Source organism: Hydra vulgaris, chromosome 01 (genome assembly GCF_038396675.1).
Source record: "Hydra vulgaris chromosome 01, alternate assembly HydraT2T_AEP".
Classification (NCBI taxonomy): Eukaryota; Metazoa; Cnidaria; class Hydrozoa; order Anthoathecata; family Hydridae; genus Hydra; species Hydra vulgaris.
In genome coordinates, this window is record NC_088920.1 from 55,507,465 (window position 1) to 55,529,280 (window position 21,816).

The 21,816-nt window shown below is 27.8% G+C and overlaps 1 long non-coding RNA gene across 2 annotated transcripts; it reads right to left on the reverse strand.

Annotated features, from left to right (window-relative positions):
• Positions 1-14,132: 14,132 nt before the first annotated feature.
• Positions 14,133-20,446, reverse strand: LOC136075450 (uncharacterized). Of its 2 annotated transcripts, none has more exons than XR_010635954.1 (7): positions 19,973-20,446; positions 18,980-19,252; positions 18,219-18,317; positions 17,324-17,482; positions 16,958-17,020; positions 15,781-16,872; positions 14,133-15,659 (listed from the first exon to the last, which is right to left on the reverse strand). It is a non-coding gene; the product is annotated as an uncharacterized LOC136075450 (long non-coding RNA). The 2 variants fall into 2 exon arrangements; XR_010635955.1 differs by having other exon boundaries at positions 19,195-19,252; positions 19,973-20,442.
• Between the last annotated feature and the right edge of the window lie 1,370 nt (positions 20,447-21,816).

A 21,816-nucleotide genomic window follows, 5' to 3' on the forward strand; every position in this document is an offset into this window, starting at 1 on the left:
CGCTCTATCAAACTACGTCTGGGATTTGATAAACAATTTTAACGAGTCCCCCATACTAAAGTGGTCTATTCTAAAGTCTGTACACCCCTACTCAAATATTTCCAAAAGGTGCCCCCTATGTCTATAGGAGAAATTTGCTATTATATCGTATCCAACACCAGAGGAACTGCTAAATAAAAGGACAGAAATTATATCAAAGTGCCGCCACGAAAACAAATTCTTATTAAAAAATTACAAAGCTCGATACAAACCTAAATAACAACTAACAATGACTATGTTACTCTACTTTATACATCTCTGGGCTAACTAATAAATTACTCACACACACATCTACTGCAATATATTTCATAATGTTATTTATATTTTTATATCAATTTTTTATTATATATATATATATATATATATATATATATATATATATATATATATATATATATATATATATATATATATATATATATATTTAAACAACTTTAAAAAGTATTCTACACAATAGAGTGCTCAATGTTCTTAAAAGAACAGAGCAATTATATTAGTAGTAGAAAATCACTTAACAAAAATTTTTTCCATTTAACACTGTGTTTCATCAACAAAGATTCATCAGAAATGGATGATCAAATTAATAAAACTTCAATTTATACCAAAAATTAAATTACAGGAACTTGCAAATGTCTTAACTACTGTAAATTTTCATACATTTGTGGAATTTGCTGACACTATTATAAAAAGAATTCTTTAGAAATGATTACTTATGCTATTTTTTTAAAATGTTTTTTTAAAAAGGGTAGTTAATGTTAATATTATTTGAACTCATTTATTTTTATAGTTTTTTAGGAGAAACTTATTTTCGTGCCTACATTTAGAAATTAATTCCGATCTTTTGTTTAATAAGCATTCTTGATTTGCATGTGTAATTATTTCAAATTTTTCTTGTAGGCATAGTATGCATTTTGACCAGAAAATAAATTATTTAAACTTCTGAAGAACCATTGGAATGATCTAGATACTGAAAATCAAGATTTAAAAAGATTATCAACTCCTGTTGATTCCTGGATTAATGAACAAAGGCTGAGTGCTATTCAATTTTGCAGATATATAATTAGCACTAAAGTTTTTAAGAAGGTGAGTAATAATAGCTTTATAAATTAATTTAAAATCTAATTATCTCTTCTTATTTCCAAAAAATAGTATAGTAAAGTAGTACAAGCAAGGATGAAATCACTGAAACAACAAAGTTTCTTTCCATTTTTTACACTGAATGGTTTCTTAGAGCGGAGCTAAGTTCAACTGCTCTAACGCAGGTACACGGTCTGAATAATTGTTTTAATATAAAGATATAATTTTGAATAAATACAAAAAGTAGGTCTATTATTTATTTTTAAATTAAACATTGAAAAATCTAACCCTTAACTATTAGGATATGAAATCATACTGGCAGATGAAAAGGTTTGAGGAATTGAATAAAGCTGGAGCTCAAGCTGTTTCTGAATCCATTATGCGACATACTTGGTACCTTGACCCATATTTAGTCATTATAGCAATTGCACATCAGAAATGTGAAGAACGTAGTAACATGGCTAAGAGACTATTTGGTCTAAAACGACTCTCTATAGAGGAGTATTCCTTAGAAAGACAGGTGTTGGATAAAGACATTCTGAAGAACTTAAACTTTTCACAGGATGAGCCTCCCAGTTTAGTTCCACTAGTTACAGAGAAATCCTGGCTTATATTTGACATGCTTGGTCATGGAAAAGCTGAGGTTCAATGGATGAAGCTTCCTGCAGAGTATTGGATTTTAAATGATTTCTATCAAGAATTTGAAACAGCCATCATGAATCTTGATGTTGTGAATGACTGACAGAAAGAACAGTCAAATTAGTTCAACAACTTGTTAATAAAGCACATTCAGAAGAAAAAAGGCAAGATACGTTTCTTTTTACTCATGTGTACAAACGAAATCGAAATGGTAGAAAAAAGTTGGATCATGCCAAAGCTGCACTTGTAAATGTTTGGTTTTTGTTTTGTATTGGTAAAGTTTTTTTTTTATTGTATTCAAACAAATACTTATTTTTTTTAAAAAAACATTTTATGTTTTGGTGATTTTCAATGTTTTATCATTCTTCTGAAAGTTACTTAAAAAAATATTTATGAAAAGAGCCCCTTAAACTTAAGTTGTATAACTCATTACCATGTTATTGGATAATTTTTTTATTTTAAATTGGTTAAAATTTAAGGGTCCCACAAGCGGGGTAAAGTTTTTCTTAAAACGGGGCAAAAATTGACCCTTTTGCCCTTTCCGATGATCAAAAAAATTTTTGTAAAAAATTTTAAGTACTGTTTTGGGGTCAAGGCAGATCATAAGCTAGGGCTCTTTTCAAATTTTTGACATGACCTATTTTTGAACCACCCTAATATATATATATATATATATATATATATATATATATATATATATATATATATATATATATATATATATATATATATATATATATATATATATATATATATATATATAATTAGTAAAAAACACTTATCTAACTTTTATCTTCGACTTGAAGTTTCACCATTGCTGGATCATCAGGAAGAGTTACTAAATCTCAAAAAAAATTCAATTTATAGAAAAAAATATTTTACAGGAAGTTATAAATTATTATAAAAATTTTTTAATTACTATATTTTTTGTTAACGGGAAGTTACAGAAAGTAATTATGAAATAATTTTCTTTGGAATGGGGATAGTTTAATTTGGTCATTTGTTTTTATAATTTTTTAAGAGGTATTTATTTTCGTGCCTACATTTAGAAATTAATTCAGATTTTTTATTTAATAAATTTTCTTGATTTAAATGAGTAATTATTTCAAATTTTTCTTGCAAACATAGCATACATTTTTTGGAAATGTTATTATAGGCAGGGGCAGATTTTAGAATAGACCATTGTAAATTAAAATTTTTATTTTTTTCTTTTAAATCCCAAATATATTTTGACAGCATAGTCTCTTTTGAATATTTTTTGTGTTTAAACGATTGTTTGTGGTTGGCATAACGTTTTTTCCATAAAGTTTTTTACTAATTAATTATTGCTCTGTTCTTTTAGAACATTGAGCACTCTATTTGTAAAATACACTAACATAATTTACATTATATATATAATTAACATAATTTATATATATATATATATATATATATATATATATATATATATATATATATATATATATATATATAGTATATATGTCACTGTTACCTGCAGTACCAAGTATTAGCTAAATGATAATGTTTATAATATAATATAATTTAAATTGTAACTCTGAGTTTCATGTATTACCACAATCTTCAGGTAAGTAGGTAAGTAGTAAGAATTAATTTTGCTACGATAAGTTTAGTGGACTTATAGTTGTATAGGACTTAATATTTAAATGTTTTAATGGTTGTTTAAAAATATACATTTATGTGATAATGTGCATTATTTATATATTAAAAATAAATAAAATTAAAAATTGATATAAAAATATAAATAACATTATGAAATATATTGCAGTAGATGTGTGTGTGAGTAATTTATTAGTTAGCCTAGAGATGTATGAAGTAGAGTAACATAGTTATTGTTAGTTGTTATTTAGGTTTGTATCGAGCTTTGCAGTTTTTTAATAAGAATTTGTTTTCGTGGCGGCACTTTGATAAAATTTCTGTCCTTTTATTTAGCAGTTCCTCTGGTTTTGGATACGATATAGTAGCAAACTTCTCATACAGACATTGTGGGCACCTTTTGGAAATGTTTGAGTAGGGGGGTACAGACTTCAGAATAGACCATGTTAGTATGGGGGACTCATTAAAATTGTTTATCAAATTCCAGACGTAGTTTGATAGGGCGGTGGACTTTTTGTATTTAACATTACTGTATGATAATTTGTGGTTGTCATAACTGGTTTTCCATTCACCTTCCGTTAATCCAATATAAACTTTGTTGAGTTGGTTTTGAGCTGCGACCGTGTATTTGTATGTAATGCTTATGGATTTGCACTTACCATTCAGGGGGTATTCTGTTTCGACAATTGCATTTTGGGTCATTATTTTCAATTCTTGGAAAAATGATTTTTTTGTTGTGGTTTTTTATAATTTTCTTGATATTTTCAGTGCAGCTGCAGCAAACCTTTACAGTGCATCTGTTTAAGATTTTGTGTATTTTAGGGAAGTTTTTTTCTAGTAAATTTAAAAACATTTTAGCAACATTTGCGGAGACGTTTTTGTTAAATGGGGGGTTGAACCATATGATATTGCGTTTACAATTTTTTTGGGATGTTCCTTCTCTGATCTGATATTTAAGGGAAAAGTTTTTGTATCCGCTATTTTTAAGTGCTTGTTCATATTTGTTTTTAGACTGGTTAAATATAACTTCATTTGAGGAATTTTGCAAAAGTCTGTTGCATATATATACATATATATTTACATTAAGTCTGTTGTTTGTAATCAAGTACCGCACCACGAACCTTTACATCTTAACATGTATTATATTAAAAGCAGTAACAACTTCAAGTTATACTGAATTTACGTAAAATTGCTAATATGCCTATCACAACAGTTACAACTGCTGATAAAACCGAAATTTGTTAAATTATGCATAATTTTCTCAACACTACACAAAGAATTGATGTCTTATTTCAGCTTCAGGTGTCTTGGTTTTAGACGGGCAAAACAACCCGGCACAGCTTCATGACCACGGTTTCAACAAGTCTTAATTCTGATGAGACTAGGTAACTAGGGACTAGGTAAGTATCAATAACTAGCTATTTTTAGCATCTCTCTTTTTTTTCATCAAGATCAAGCTCGTCATCATGCCGCTTTTTTTTTTGCGTTGATAAGTTGTTATGTTGGATTTGTAAGCAAGATCATAGACTATATTTTCTAGTTTCTGCAAACTAGTTTCACAGCCTTTTCTCATATTTTTAAGTTGAGGTTCAAAAATTTGATATAATTCAAAGTAACAGCTATGCTTATAAGACTCTTTTGTAAGTAATGAGTTAATTAAAAAACTTGTGTTACTCCAAAAAATTGAAAGAACCTAAAAATTCAAATTTCTGAACAGAATTCCTTTTGCTTCTGCCAGGTAACATTTTTTTTTACTTGCCCATTTTATTTAAAGTTGCTACAAGTGCTGGATGATTCTGTAATATAAAATCAAATGCTGCTTTTATAGATGCTTACCTTGTGTCACTAAGACGTTAAAGACTTATGCCAAACCTTTCTACCTTTTGACGTTGTTCATCTTTGAGTAACGTTAATCTAGTCAAAAATTAACGTTACTGAACGTTAACGTTTTCATTTAACGTTAACGTCAAATTTCTAGTAAAACACTTGTATGTGGTTTCTAAAGTTCCAAATAATAATTTCAATTTTACATTGGAATTTGCAGCATCATTTATAACAAGATTGAAATTGTGGGTACAGTAATATGTAAACAAGGGATGCAGTGTATTGTCTTAGACTCTTTTATGCAGCCCAGAATATTTACTAACGGATTACCAGGATTTACTAACATTCGTCTGACTTGAATTCCCCAGACTTCTTCCAGTGGGTATGTTAAAGGACGAATTTAATCATAATAATCCTAAGACTGTTGCTAAATTGAAATGGCTATTACGCAATTACGCAAAAAATTTGTGCAATAAAAAGAAAAGAATGTCACAAAGTGGTTGGTAACTTTGCTCGCCGACTTCAAGACGGCGAGCAAAGTTATCAACTTTGTCTGAGACGGAATGGTGGTCATTTGGAACATATGTTTAAATAAAGTTAAGACTAAAGTCCAAAACTTTCAATATTTATTTTTTATAATGTGAGCTCTCAGAAAATGTTAAGATTTTCAACGTATTTAGTTTTAACAATAAATCGCAATCAAATTAATGAGTTTCCTTTATTTTAAGACACCCTGTATCTGTATCCTTTAACTTTAGATGTCAAAAATTGTATAAGGTTATTGATTACGTTAACGCCTTTTATATTAGTACTCACACGCGCTGTCATATTTTGAAAAAAGTTACTTTTTTTCACAAATTCTTCCAGCTTTTTCTATCTGACTTCTATCTAAGGTCTCAAATTTTGTCAAAACTATTTTTTTCATTAGATATGCAAAAGTTTTTGTCTCACAGATTCTTCATGGTTTTTTGATGATTTATGATTCTCAATTTTAGAAAACTTTATGAAAATTGCTCTAAGCAGAGTCTTCTCTATTGCTGAAAAGCTAGCAGGAAAAACAAAACATTACGTTGGCTCGTGGAGAATGAGAAAACCAGTGACAAGTGTGTTTCTCTTTTTGTGAAACTATTAACAGTTTCTTTTTGTACCATGCTGGGTTAATTTATCTTTTGTGAAAACGTTACCACTATTTCCGGGGTGGCACGGTCTACATTTTAGTCTTTAATAACTGGAGATATAATGATTTATTTTTACAAAATAAGTGAGAGTCTTTTGGGTAGCTTACTTGCAAACTAATGATGTGTTTTACCAAAGTAGAAGTATATGTGACCGTGTTATCATCAGTTAGCACTGTTGGTGTTAAGGTTTAAGTGTTTTCTACATCAACAATATTAATACTTTCAATACAAATGCTTGAATTGTTGTATTGATCTAAATTAACCATTCTTTAGCTGTCGTTCTTTTGCCAACAATTTCTGCGTTTTTTACATTTTATATTGTTTACTAGACAAAACTTGTTATTTAAAACTAAATGATTTCTTTAATAAAATATGTCAATAAGTTATGAATTTATATTAATTATAGAAAATCATAAAACATATTCTTAAGTAATAAATTTTTATAAAACTCAAAAATTGTTTAAAAAAAAGCTAAACATGTGATTTCACTTTAATAAGCTAGTATACTGCTAAACTTTTTAAAGTTATAAAAAACTTAAGTTAAAAGTTGTGAAAGACGCCAATCAGTAGCGTTTTTAACAATTTGTTTCATTAAATTTATAGATGAATGTAACAAATATACTTAACACATTATCACTTTACAATTTGGGTGAGAAAAAAGGGTGATACCAGTTCTAAAATCTGGAGATGCAACTTGTATCGCAAATTATAAACCTATTTCAATACTATGCTTTTCAAAAATATTAGAACATATTATGTATAAAAGACTGCACTATTTCTTAGATATTAATAACATTCTTTATAATAAACAATTTAGATTCAAAAAAGGTCACTCTATTGATCAGGCAATTGTTCATCTTGTTCATGATATTCTTAAATCTTTTAATGAAAATAAATACACTTTAGGCGTTTTTATTGATCTCAGCAAGGTTTTTGACACTGTAAACCATTATATTTTATTAACCAAATTAAGAAACTACGGTATTAAACAATCGAACCTTAAATGGTTTAAAAGCTACCCGTCTAATAGACGGGCAATATATTTCTCGTAATTATGGAAAAACTAACAACATGAATATATCTTGTGGAGTACCACAAGGATCTATATTAGGATCACTCTTATTTCTAGTATATATAAATGATCTAGGCAAATTTTGTAATGTATTAGACACAATCTTGTTTGCAGATGATACTAATATATTTTATGCTCACAATGATATAAAAATGTTATTTAAAACTGTAAACACTATACCTTGCTGAATGGTTTACAGCAAACAAATTATCTCTATCTATTAAATTTAACTAAAACAAAATATACTTTTTTCCATCGCTTTCCATCATAAACGAGACAAAATTACATTAAAAATTCCAAATCTTTGTATTAAAAATTGCGAAATAAAAAGAGAAGTATGATTAAAATTATATATAAAACTACATATAAAATATTGAAGGTAAAATATGAAGGAGCATTGGCCTACTTTATAGGGCAAAACCTTTTTTAAATTCAAGTTGTTTAAAACTCTTACGTTTTTCTTTTATTCATTCCTATTTTAATTACGCTAATATTGTATGGTATAGTACCAATAAAAATAAATCAAAAAAACTCTTTAATATGCAAAAACATGCAATCAGAATTATATCCAATGAAAGTCGCTATACCTTCTGCTAATCTTTATTTACTAAGTTAAATATACTAAATATCTACCAAATAAATATTTATCATCTCCTAATTTTAATGTTCAATAATAATAAAAGTATCGTTCCAAAAACTCTTATTCAAAACTAATTAGAATGAATACTTATCTAGATATTTAAGTAACACCTATATACAACCCAAATGTTATTTTGCGGCAACTGAGTTTTCAATTTCAATAAGAGGGCCAAAGGCATGGAATAAAATACTCACAACCGAACTTAAAACTCTTACAATGTTGAACGAGTTTAAGGCTAAACTTAGACAGTTATTACTAAAAAATGATCTACTACAAAACTATTTCTAAAAATGCAAAATATCCTTACGATTGATCTATTAATTAAATGAAAAGTAATATTTTAGAAACGCTTAAGTTAAATGCACTTAGTAACTTTTCAAATTTATTTATGTTTTTGTTGTTTAATTTGTGTTGTAATTCTTTTTATTTTTTGATCCTTAGACTTTGGTTTTGTTATTTGAAGTTTAATATTTAAAAACATAGGCGAAGAAAGAATTTTTTGGTGTTCGAGATAGGTAACTTTCAGACATGGAGCAAACTCCATGAGAGCAACAAGTTGATGAAGTATTTTTTGTACTATTCTTAACTAGACTTATATTCATCGATAAATTTTAGATTTCATTTTAAAATATTTTAGCGTTCAAAAATTATGACCATATAAAGTTTAAACCCCCCTCAATTTGAGGGGATTGCAAATTTTAAATGGTAATAGTTTTTTAACGCTAATAGATAATACAATGAAACTTAAAATTTATCGATGAATATAAGTCTAGTTAAGAATAGTACAAAAAATACTTCATCAACTTGTTGCTCTCACGTTTGTGGCAGGGGGGGTGGGGCGAAAATTTTGGGGCTTTCTTGTTCCCAGCCTCCAATCATCGCAATTTTTTGCAAACCCTCATTATTTGACATAAGTATAAACATATAAATGTTTGGAGTTTGCTCCATGTCTGGAAGTTACTCTTAGTAAGTATATCTCGAACACCAAAAAATTCTTTCTACGCCTATGTTTAAAAATATAATAATAATAAAAATTAATTCATGATTTTATAATTAATGTAAAAAATTAAATTTTTCCGTGCTTTTAGAAGAATATGTTTAATTAAATAGCGTTTCTTGTTATTTTTTAATAATAGATATTTTACTTATTTCTTTACCAATTTTACGTTTATTTATTTTATATTGTTACCGTAAGTGCTTATATTTTTATATAAAACTTTGAATTTAAGGAATTTATCAAGGGGCTTAGCGTAAAGACATATTAGTCTTCGTCTCGCCCCTGCGCATATATATCTTGTTATTAACATACGGTTTGTATATATTTACACGGTAAAAAAAAAAATTGCATTAGGCAAAACATTTATCAAAAAAACTCTATGTCGCTAAATTTCAAAAAGGAGCCACCAGTTCAAAATATATTATAAGGGGTAGCATTCGCTCCCCGTGCATTCCCCTGCCTACGCTACTGCTTACGGCTATAGTTTACTCATTTTAATATTTCAATGATATGTTCTCAATATTCATTTAGCGCTAAAATTTGTGTAACTTTTTTACATCGTAAATTTAACATCTAAAATTCGTGTGTAATTTAGACAACAATCTCACAGCTTTAAAGCTTCGTGTGAACTTGTTGTCTAAATTACACCAGACAGTTGTCTTTTGAGATTTAAATTTTTTTTACATTACTTAATAAAATCGTGATTGTGGTAATCACCATGTACTAATCATGATTGTGCTTATCACCATAGCGATTATCATGATAACGCTTATTACCATTTTTAGCGTGATCAATAGGTTATTCTAACGTTAATAAGTAACTATACTCTATATTTTTGCTATCAAATACTGTTTTATTTGTTATCATTAAACTTTTGTTGAAAAACTTTTATTATAAAATTTAGTGATTTGGCATAAAATTATTCTAGATTCATTTTTATCTAAATATAAATTTGAAAACTGATTTTGCCACTTTAAAGGTACAGAGTTGTTAATCTTTATGTGCGTCGAGCGTGCTTAAATTTGTTAATAATAAGTGATATTGATAAACATTATTTACATGTAAAAGACTATTATTTTTATTGTAATTACTGATTAAAAGAAAATTAAAGAAATTTTTACACTATTCAGGGTCATCTTTTATTTAGTGTTTAGACGAAGATAAGATAACTTAACCTGACATGAAACTAACATAACATGAGCAAATTTGCATAAAAAACGCTTACATTGAATTAACGCAGCTTGTTTAACTTCTTTTTTAACTCCTGAACAAGTAAGAAGGAACGTTTTTCCACAATCTTTATCGGAAGCATAAGGTCCCAAACTGTAAACATAGTTATATGTGTTGTTTGGTAAATCAGTGAAACTTTTAGCAATGATAGTTTCTTGTTCAAATTTCAAAATGATTTTAGGTTTTGGTCGACCAAATACTATTGCATTGAATGTCATTGTGTTATTTTCGTATCCAAGAAACATATTTGGAAAACTTAAAATTACGGGGTCAGCTATAATCACATAAACATAAAAGTTATTTAATTTAACTGTGAATAAAAAAAATCGTTTGCATTAAAACAAATATTTAACGGTCATTCGACATAACTAAATATATCATAAATAAAACATTACTAAAAGTAAAAGTTTCAAAATTGATAGGTAGTTTAATGGAAGTAATATCTTGATAATATTTTAATTTCCCGTCTAACACATCTTTTTATAAAATGGTAAAATATAATTTTTTTTTGTTTAAATGCTAAAAATATTATTGCTGTTTCTTGGTTATTAGAAGAATCTATGTTCAAAAATAAAGTCTGTAAATTTTCAACTTGCTCTTTTTTTATGTAGGGTAACCTGGAGCAAAGCGAGACATCGGGGTAAAGTGAGATATTTAGATTTTCTAGCCTTGTACAGAATTTTTTCAAAATGATACAGTAGTTTTGTTTTATTATGTTAAAAACTTCATGTTTTTTTTTTTTTAAAAGTAGTTTCAATCATTTTTTTCTTAAAATATGACATAGAAATGTGGGTTTAAATTTTACGAGTTGCGTCAATTTGATTAAAAATTAAAAAAAAAAAAATCTTTTGTGGAAAGATCGTTTATGGATCGTATAATGGATCCACGTACGCCAAGGGCGGATTCATAGGAGAGGGGGGAAATGAGGGCGATCACCCCCCGTTACAGGATTTGAAAAAATATTTTTTTGTATTTAGTATTTGTAGCCTTTTATAAAAAAAGTATACTTGATTTGTTGATTATTTTAACAACATATTACGGTCAATCACGTTTTCAAACATTTACTGGAATTTCTCTGTGGACATTAAATAAAGCTAATCCGACTAGTCTGTTTTCTGTCAATCGTGTTATTCTCAGCCAATTTTTAATTCTTTGCAAGGTTGAGAAGCTACGTTCAGCACTGGCGACATTTACAGGATATGACTTGATAATTTAAAAAACTTGTAAGTGATTGGATATTGCACCTGGTCACACAAATTAAAAACGGCAGAAAGATCAGTAGGTAGTGATGTGATTCCTCCCTCATCTTTCATCCTTATACATTTGCACTGCTATAGTTCACTAAACGTCAGCAAAGTATCATGTCTTTCAATTCATCGTATTTCGCAGAGTGAAAGCAGTTGCGAATTTAGCTTTTTATAATAAAATTTTATTTTGCAGAAGCATTAAAAAAAGCAACCACTTTGCTTATAACTCCCAAACAATTTCTTATTGGTTGTTCTTTCGAACCTAGGGTAAAGTTAAATTAAAGCATAATTATAACATGAACATCAAACAGCATTTGATGCAACTTGTTGAATTTCAACTTCCGCTTCTCTTTGCAATGACAGCATAACACTAACAACCATCTGTTCCCACACCGACACACTTTTTCTAAAGAAAGGTGTAACTTTTTTCCCAACTTTTTTATAACTAAAATCTGTTAAAGCCGTTGAGTGTTTACTCTGTTTATAATATCCATTGCTGGTTTATTATAGCTTTTTAAAAAACACCTTACTGCTTTAACAGTTTCCTTGCGATATGTTGCTTTTTTGTGACTTGTTAGATCTCCGTCCTTACAGTTTAGCAAACACCTGTAATGGTTGCTTAATTAGCTTCTGAAGTGCAACTTGTTTGTGAGATCCGGTGGTATGAAAATAATGGACAATATTTGCAGTGTAGTCCCTTTTTTCTATCTGAATACACTAACCATTCGTAACCATTCGTATTTTTCCAGATGAGAATGATTAAGATATCGCTTTTGCTGAATTAACTGAATGCGTTATTTTGTTGTCAGTTGATGGTTTCCATGGCGATTTTAACAGGCTTTTTTATAGTTATATCATCAACAGTTGTACCGAAAAAGTTTCGGTACAACTGTTGATGATATAACTATAAAAGAAAATAAACAGATTTTTATGAACTGTTGATGATATAACTATAAAAAAAAATGAACATAGTTATGCCTATTTTAGAAAATGAACAGATTTTAAGTAAACCTCAACCTGACTTCTGAGTCAGGTTGAGGTTCACTTAAAATCTGTTCATTTTCTGAATCAGGCATAACTATGTCAAGTGAGATATCATTCCTTTTCTGCCTTTCTCCTTTTATGTTTTTGTCTTGTAGTTCTGATTTCTCATGTTCAACATAATGAATAGCAATACTAACACTAATTTCCGGTGGTGGTGCTGATGCGGTTTTGAGTTCATTCGTTCTTTTAGTATCCTTAATAGTAGGAGTAAAACTAGTCAAAGGTATTTCAAAAAAAAATTTTTTCTTCAATGCTATAAAGAATGAATCTAAACTACTCTGAAAATGAAAAGAATTAGTTCTCTTTATTGCGTCTCGAAAAAATAATAATTTTTTGTATGGTGCACTAATATTAAACTAATATTACAAAATTGTTTGAAACTAATTTTTACAATTTAGTTTAAGTTTAGTTTAAGTAAAGATCATTTGATCAAAAACTTTATTTAATCATTCAATATACTCAAGTTAGTTAGCTGTTACCAGCTGAATAAAAACCGCTGGTTTCTATTAAAAAAACTATTACATTAATTTAACAGGTAAATTATTCTTTCAAGATTATAAAAAACAATAAGATTAACTGAGATAATTGTAGAAAAAATTATTTAAAAGAATTTTAGAGAACGACAGTAAAAAGCTTAAAAACATTAAAAAATTAGTATGTTGCGAAACTAAAAACCTTAATTGTGGCTGGATAGCTCAGTTGGTTAGAGCGTCTAACGAAAAGTTAAAACCCTGACTGTTGAAAGATACGAGTTCAAATCCTGCCACGTCAACTCAGCGCTTGAGTAGTACTTCGGTACGCAAAAATGTTGGTCAATAACGGACGCTACTTTAAATTAGTCTTTATGATTATTTGTGGCTGTTCCCATGATAAGCCAACAATATCTTAATATTGATTATTAAGATGTTGTTGGCTTAATAAGAATTTTTATAGAAAAATATAGCATGAAAATTCAAATAAATAAATTTAAAAAAATAATAATAAATAAAAATAAGTAAAATAAATAAACAAAATAATGAACGTTTCTACATTTTGGCTATCCCTAACGTTAAGTTTATTATGTCAATTTGAATATATTTGAAGCAAGCATTACTAATGGGTAATTCCACATAAAATCACCCAGTCCATTGAACTATGTGTCTTCTTTTTGTGTTATATTTTGACACATTAATCCTAACTATAAAAAAATATTGCATGCAAAATTTCAGCTAAAAATGTTGAGCGGTTTGACAAGATACTGCAGTTTTAATATTGACCTGGTTTCCTATAATGATCCGGTTTTCAAAACATTCTGAAAAAACATTTTTCTTTAAAAAATTAGAAACAAAAATGGCAAAAGTATGAAAATAAACATATATAATGTTTTTTTGATGCTGAATTCAATAAATGTACTTAAAATGCTGAAATATAAAAGGAACAATATCGCAAGACAACCCCGTCAAATTTTTTTTTTTTTGCTGTTAATATTTTCATCTGCTTATAATCTCACTAGGCACAAAAAATCTAACTGGAAAAACAACTGAAACATATGAAACTTTAATTTCAAAGATGTATTACTTTTTCAAGAAATTCTCAAACAATATTTGTAAATAAAATAAAAATAAGTTAATCGTAATTTAAAAAGTTACTTAAATATACAAGATTTTTAAAGGTATCGAAGATGTAAGTTATTTTGACTGTGTTTGTAATAGTTCACAATATTGTTCCCACTTGTACTTCTTCTATTTCAGCATTTTCAAACACATGGTTTCTACCGGAACTAGAGCAAGCTTGTGGAACAGATAGTTTTTTCAATATGTTGGTGTTGGAAATAAAACAGTAATCGTCTCTTTCAGGCCAGTTAAAACAGATTGATGAACCTTTTGGGTGAAGAAACTTAACTTAAGCATCAACTTCTTCTAGGTTGGTTTCAGTTACAATATCAATCCACCACTTATCATCATAGACTACAGCTACATAACCTCCTAAAGTGACAGTATCAATTTAAAATATATCTTGTTTTTTTTTTAAGATTGTGGATTATTGTATAATTAGTGTCTGTAACTACACCTATCTGCCACAACCCTGTTATCACCAAGATGTATAAATTGATGAAAGCTTCGAGTACCATGTAGAGTTGTTACACCAGTGTACCTTTCTTTTTGTTCTTCATGTTGCAATTGTAAGTCCAATCACTTTATGTAAATGATGTTTACAACCTTGATTTTCTCAATACAAAATTCATACATAGCTTCTGATGTGAGAATTTGGTTTCTGTATGGTTGTTTTGAACTTTCTTGCGTTGTTAACCTTTTTACAGTACCACTAATCCCATTGCATGGTAACTTTCTCGTGGGACGTGGCAAAAAAGTTTTATTCAACTTTAAGGGCAAATTCGCTTTTTAGTTGCCATAGATTGTATAAGCTTTTACAATATTTGTACTGTCCTGCACAACCATCAGTGAATAAATGTAATTTGGACAGATTGGAAAATTTTATTTTTAATATTGGTATGATTAGTTGGAATATTTTGTACACATAAGTTACATCATGTGTAATGTCGTCTGATATAAAACAATAAGAAATATAATTCAGTACACCTTTATCATTTTTATAGTATATCACTAATGGGTGTAAAGAACATTGTTGGGTGTTCGAATGATAGCTTTGTATTTCATCTTGGACTACAAAAGCATAATTTTCAGCAAAGTCGCCAATAATGATAATGTTTGATTGATCCATATATTGTTTCAGTTGGTTAAGGTACTGTGATTGAGAGTGAGCAATAAAAAAATGAGCTTTTCAAAACAAGATGCTAATAGTTCAACAAACGTTGGAACATCTGCTGTTAAACTCAATAGTGTTGCACGATCAGTAATTTGCCATTGCTTGTAGTGTTTGAGGGAACATTGAATTGACTTTCAGTTTTTCTAGTAACGTTACTTACCATTTCGTGAGAGTATATGTTAATGTCTTTGAATGAGATTTTAGAGAAGGTATATTAAAATTTTGGAGAAAAGTTAAAAGACTACTTTCATCATGATTTGTGACTCATTTATCGTAATTACTCAAAGATTTTCTAAAAGTAATTGAATTGTATAAATCTTATCTGCACAATTGTTTAAAACATTGTTTATGTTTTGGAAAATACAAATTAAAAAAAATATATATTAAAATATTTAAATTCTACATCTACTTACTTGTGATTTTCTTTGTATGTTTATTGAATGGATCACAGCATGCTTTCTGCCATATAGGATACATTTTCAAATATTTTTATCTTTCACATAATACTGTTAAGTTTGATAGTTCAATGTTACAGCGTAATGATATAGTTATTTTTTCTTCACTGCTTAAAGTTTCAAAACATCTTGTTGGCCTTTGCATGCATCTGATGTCATTAAGCCAATAGAACACATCTTATAATAAATTACTTAGTATGAATGTATTTCCTAAAAATAAAAAAAGAATTCTTCTTTCCTACTAAATTTTCTGTTCAAAAAAATTTTAAAAAGCAGCTAAAAATATTATCAAAAAAAAAAAATTTTTTGAGATATTGGGCCACAAAGTTGGTTTATATAAACTAGTTGTTTTATTAACTTTAAGCATGTTCTTTTTATATTTCATCATATTACCCAGTAGGCACAGCGACGTGACAAAAACGTGAATTTCACGTTATTTAGGCACGTGACAATTAGGTGACTTTTTGGTCCCCATGAAATGACCAATTCACGTGATTTATGGACGTGTTTTTCACGTTACTTTTGGCACGTGATATTTAGGTGACTTTTTGGTCCCCATGAAATGACCAATTCACGTGATTTATGGACGCGTTTTTCACGTTACTTTTGGCACGTGATATTTAGCTGACTTTTTGGTCCCCATAAACTGTCCAAAAGACGTGCTTTTTACGTTAATTTTGGCACGTAATATTTAAGCAATAATTATGCTTTATAATTACAATTATAAGTGTTTGGATTCGTGTAAAGAAAAAAAACTCATCGTCGAGGAAACATTTAATACGTATAAATGCATGGTTTTATTAGTCAGTATATTAGTTCTTGACATAAAAATTTTTAATTTGTAATAAAAGCTGCACTTTTGTTAAAATATCTTTCTTATATCCAAAGTAATAAGTACGAAGTCGTAGATCTGCAACTTACGAAGAGCACGCTTCAAACTTATATATCTATTCTCCCATAAAAGCACGCTTCAAACATAATCTAACAAATCAGTCGATATTTTCTTCTATAAGAGCACGCATCAAACTTTATCTAATGAATCAGATTTAGCTGAAAAGAAACGAATAAAACCTTAAATAATAATATGATTATTTAATAATTATCTTAAATCACAAACTTTTAAAACAAATCTTACTTTGAGAGTTGCCAACTACTTTTGGCAACAAGATTTTCTAGGGTGTTATTTGTTTTCTTTTATCTAAATCATTAAATAATTTTAAGAAAACAATACTACATACAATGTAAAAAAATAAAAGTTATTTGCCTTCTAATTTTATACTCTGATTGCTAAAAAAGTAAATAAGTATTTAATAAAAAAAGATGTAACAAAAAAGTCGACAGAAGATTAAAAAAAAAGAAGTACATAATAAAAAATACAAGTTTAAAAAAATATTTTTTATCTATATATATCTATATCTAATATCTATCTATAGATTTATCTATATCTATATCTATAAAGTTAATAACTGATGGGCGTGATTAGAAAAAGACCTGTACTCACCTTATGTGATAACATCTGTGTACTATGTGATAACATGATAATTTGTTTTCTTTGTTTTCCATTTTCTTATATTTGCATCTGTTTCTGCATTAACTTGTTCATACATTAACTCACTAGATGCAAAGGTGACAGCCCACAAAGTTGCTTTAAATGAGTAATCTACAAAGTTTTGAACAGCATTAAATGTCATTTTAGAATGCACACAAAAATTAAAACAATTTATAAAAATGTAATAGTTATCACATAAACACAAAGCATTATAGTGGGGATTTTATATCATGATTTTCCTTATCCATGGTCAGATTTTCACCTTGAGGCTCCTTTTGCTGTGGAAACATTCACCACGGCTAAGGAGCCTAATTATATACAATATATTAAGTATAAAACTAAAAATATGTATAATAAAGTATTGTCAAATTAGGTCACCAATAAATACAGAGTGCAATATATTACCCCTAATTATATACAATATATTAAGTATAAAACTAAAAATATGTATAATAAAGTATTGTCAAATTAGGTCACCAATAAATACAGAGTGCTGAAAATTCAACTCAGAATCAAGTTGCATTCTCCAACAAGATATGAATTAAATCAAATTCTTACTACAGAGTGTGATCACAAAAGAAGACAAAGAGAGGGAAAAGTGAAATTTCTCAAACTTTAAAAGTTAAAAGGTTATTGGGTCTTACTACAGAATGATATTCCTAGGCAATAACATAACAATACCATTGGGTCTTCCTAGTTAATATTATTTTATGCAGAACTTATCATTTGTCATACAGCTTAATAAATTTAATATTAAATAAGTTATAACTTATTTATTATCAAATTAATTACATTGACAAATTTGACAGTCTAAAATAGTATACAATATGGTAGAAAAAAAGTATACCTTGCAGTAGGGTTTGATCTTTTGCGTGTTGCAATATGAGAATTATCTGCCATAACGTTACACAATTTTGAACTAAGCTTTATAATATATTTATTAAACCTAAATTGATAAAACTTGGTTATAAGATAATATGTTTGGATAAAATATTATATATGTGACATTTATAACGTCGCAAAAATGCATTGCGACGTTATAAGATATCTTACGCCCTACTTTTTAAATTAATTATTATAAAATTACAATGCAAAATAATTACATTATTATAAAAGTAAAATAAAAAGTAATTACAATAATGAATATATAAACTACATATTTCATGTAATCATTATATCTAAAATATCCGGAAAAAATTTGCGGAAAATATCCGGAAAAAATTCAGAATATTTTCCCCTTAATTTTGCATTCAGCCAAGTCTTTTCTCATTTTTTTAAAAACTTTTCTTAATTTTTGTATGAATGATGACTAAAATAACATAAAAACAAATAGATGAATAATATATACTTGTTATATGTTGTAATAAAAGTTGTATGTATGGAAAACTTTTCGGATATTTGGAAAAAGATAAATTTCAGAAAAATATCTGGTATTCTGGGAATATCCTGAATAAGGTTATCCCTGAAACTAAATTATAAAAAAATAGTAAATAAAGAACATCTTTCCAAGTTTCTAATTACAGGTATTTATTATGAATAAAAAAAGTTCCAAAATACACAATATTTTGGCAACGTAACATTCACGTTTTAATCAAGTAAAATTGTCACCTGGACAAGGTCACCTAAAAAATACATGATTGAAACATGAAGAAGGAAACGGGGTAAGAGCAGGCATCAAACTTTATCTAATAAATAAGTCGATATTTTCTCCAATAATAGCTCACAACACCAAATATAGCTCAAAAGAAACAAATAAAAACTTAAATAATAATATGAATATTAAATAATCATCTTAAATCACAAATTTTTAACACAAATCTTACATGGTGAGTCACCAACTGTTTTGGCAACAAGATTTTCTGGTGTTGCTATTTCTTTGATCTAAATCATTAAACAATTTTCGAAAAAGCAATGCTATACTTGAGAGAAACTTGCTTTACATATTGGAAGGTCGTCAACATTGAAAGATAAGTAAAATGCAGTTTTAAATACAATAGCATCATAATTATCTTTTTGTGGGGAAAACATCGAACAAATGCGCATTAATAACCTGTTTTATATTGTACATAATAACAATAGTAATAAAAGTCATATAATATATATAGTAATAATTTCGCATAACTCGAATATATATATATTAACCATATAATATTTAAATAATATAAAAAAAGGAAATAAGTATTAACATTTTTTAACAAGTAAAGCACGAGATCAAGATGTCATATATTATAAAAAGATTAAGTATTTAATAATAATATATACATATATCAATAATAAATAACATAACACATTTATTTATTGATATTATCTTGGGTAAATTCTTTAACCTTGTTGATAAAAACCAAATAAAGAAAGAAAATCTATTTTGGATTTTTATCTAAACGACTCTTGAGTAATAATGTATGCAGAAGTTCTAGAGACATTATTATTGCTCAAGAATCAAGAATAAGTTCTGCTAGAACTTATAATTTGTCCATGTAGCTTACTTAATTTAATATTAAATTCGTTATAACATAACTTATTTCGTACTAAATTAAGTAAGCAAAATGGACAAATTCGCCAGTCTAAAATATTATATCATAAAGTAGAAAAAAAGCATACCTTGTATTTGAGTTTAATCTTATTTGTGTGGCAAATAGGGACGGCAAATAGGGTACTAATTTATTTAATTTAATTTGATATAATTTAAATATTAGATATTACAACTTAAAATATATTGTTCTTTTTAGTTCTGTTTTAAATGCATTGCGTTAAAAGATAGTATATAGACCAATTTTTTTTTTTTTAATTGAGATAATACTACAATAAAAATTAATTATATTATCATAGAAGTAAATAATTATAACTAATATAATGAATACAAAAACTATACTATAAAAAAATAATTAATATAATAAAAAATATTATTTCACATTTCTTATGCCAGTTTTTTTGAGAATAAAAAAAGTTCCGAAAGACGAGATATTTTGGCACGTAACTTTCACGTGACTTTCACGTAAAATAGCAACCTGGACGAAGTCACCTAAAATACACGTGATTGAAACGTGAATAAAACGTTGCGTGCCTACTGGGTAAGTACATTTATTGAATTCAGCATCAAAAAAACATTATATATGTTTATTTTCATACTTTTGCCATTTTAATTTTTTTCTTTTTTTTTTTTAAGAAAAATGTTTTTTCAGAATGTCATGAAAACCGGATCGTTGTGGGAAACCAGGTCAATATTAAAATTGCAGTATCTTGTCAACCGCTCAACATTTTTAGCTGAAATTTTATGTGTTAACTTTTCTCTTTAAGATGCAACAGCCAAAGAAGTTTTTTAAAAATTTGAGGACCCATGGTTTAAAATTTCCTAAATTTTGGGTGATTTGAAGCGGAATTACCCTAATATCAAATTAATAATGAAATACTAAATTGCGTCATTAACAAAAAAACTAAATAAAAAGTAAAACAATAAAAAGAAAATGTGTTGTAATATTTATTACAACACATTTTTAAAAACAAAAACCATTGTAAGTAATTATATAAAAAGAATTTAGAATTTAGAAATTCCTATAAATTCCTTTTCGATTTTAAACTTTCAGCGTACTATTTAAAAGTGATTCAATTAAGTTGTGCCGCGCACACTTAATTGACTACATTGACACACCGGACTACTGAGATACCAATATATAACGTCTTTTCATAGTTACTCTGGTTAAAATAGTTTATTTAGAATTAAAGATTAAAATTAAAATTAAAGAGTAATATAAATAAGTATAAGTGTAAGAGAATGACAGAAAAAGAAAAATGTTCAAACAAAAATTGTATAAAAAAGATTTGCGCGGTAGTTGAAAAATCGCCCTCCCGTATTTCTCCCTTAATTCCCTCCCTTATTTCGATCAAAAAATTCAACTTGCCACGGTTTAATAAGCATAACCGAAAAAATAAAAAAGGCACTTCATACTGGTCATTTCGTAGGTGGTGTTTTTATCGACTTAAAAGAAGCGTTCGATACCGTTAATCATACCATTTTAATTTCTAAACTTGAATATTACGAAATCCGAAGAGTTGCTTGTAACTGGTTTCAATCTTATCTTTCAAATCGGAAGCAGTTTGTTAGTATTAATAGTTACAAATCAAGTAGCAAACATATAGTTTGTGGTGTTCCCCAGGGTTCTGCTCTTGGTCCTTTATTGTTTTTGATTTATATTAATGATTTAAATAACTCTGTCCACTTCTTATCAGTCCATCAGTTTGCTGTTGATACTAATATCTTGTATATTAATAAGTCTTATCATTCCTTGTGTAAGAATATAATCTTGGACCTAAAAGGTTTAGTTCATTGGCTAAATGCAAACTTAATTTCTCTGAACTTGGAAAAAACTGAACTAACATTTTTTTCATTTCCAAGACAAAAATTTTATACAACAATCATATAACTAAAATTAAAATTAATAATAGAC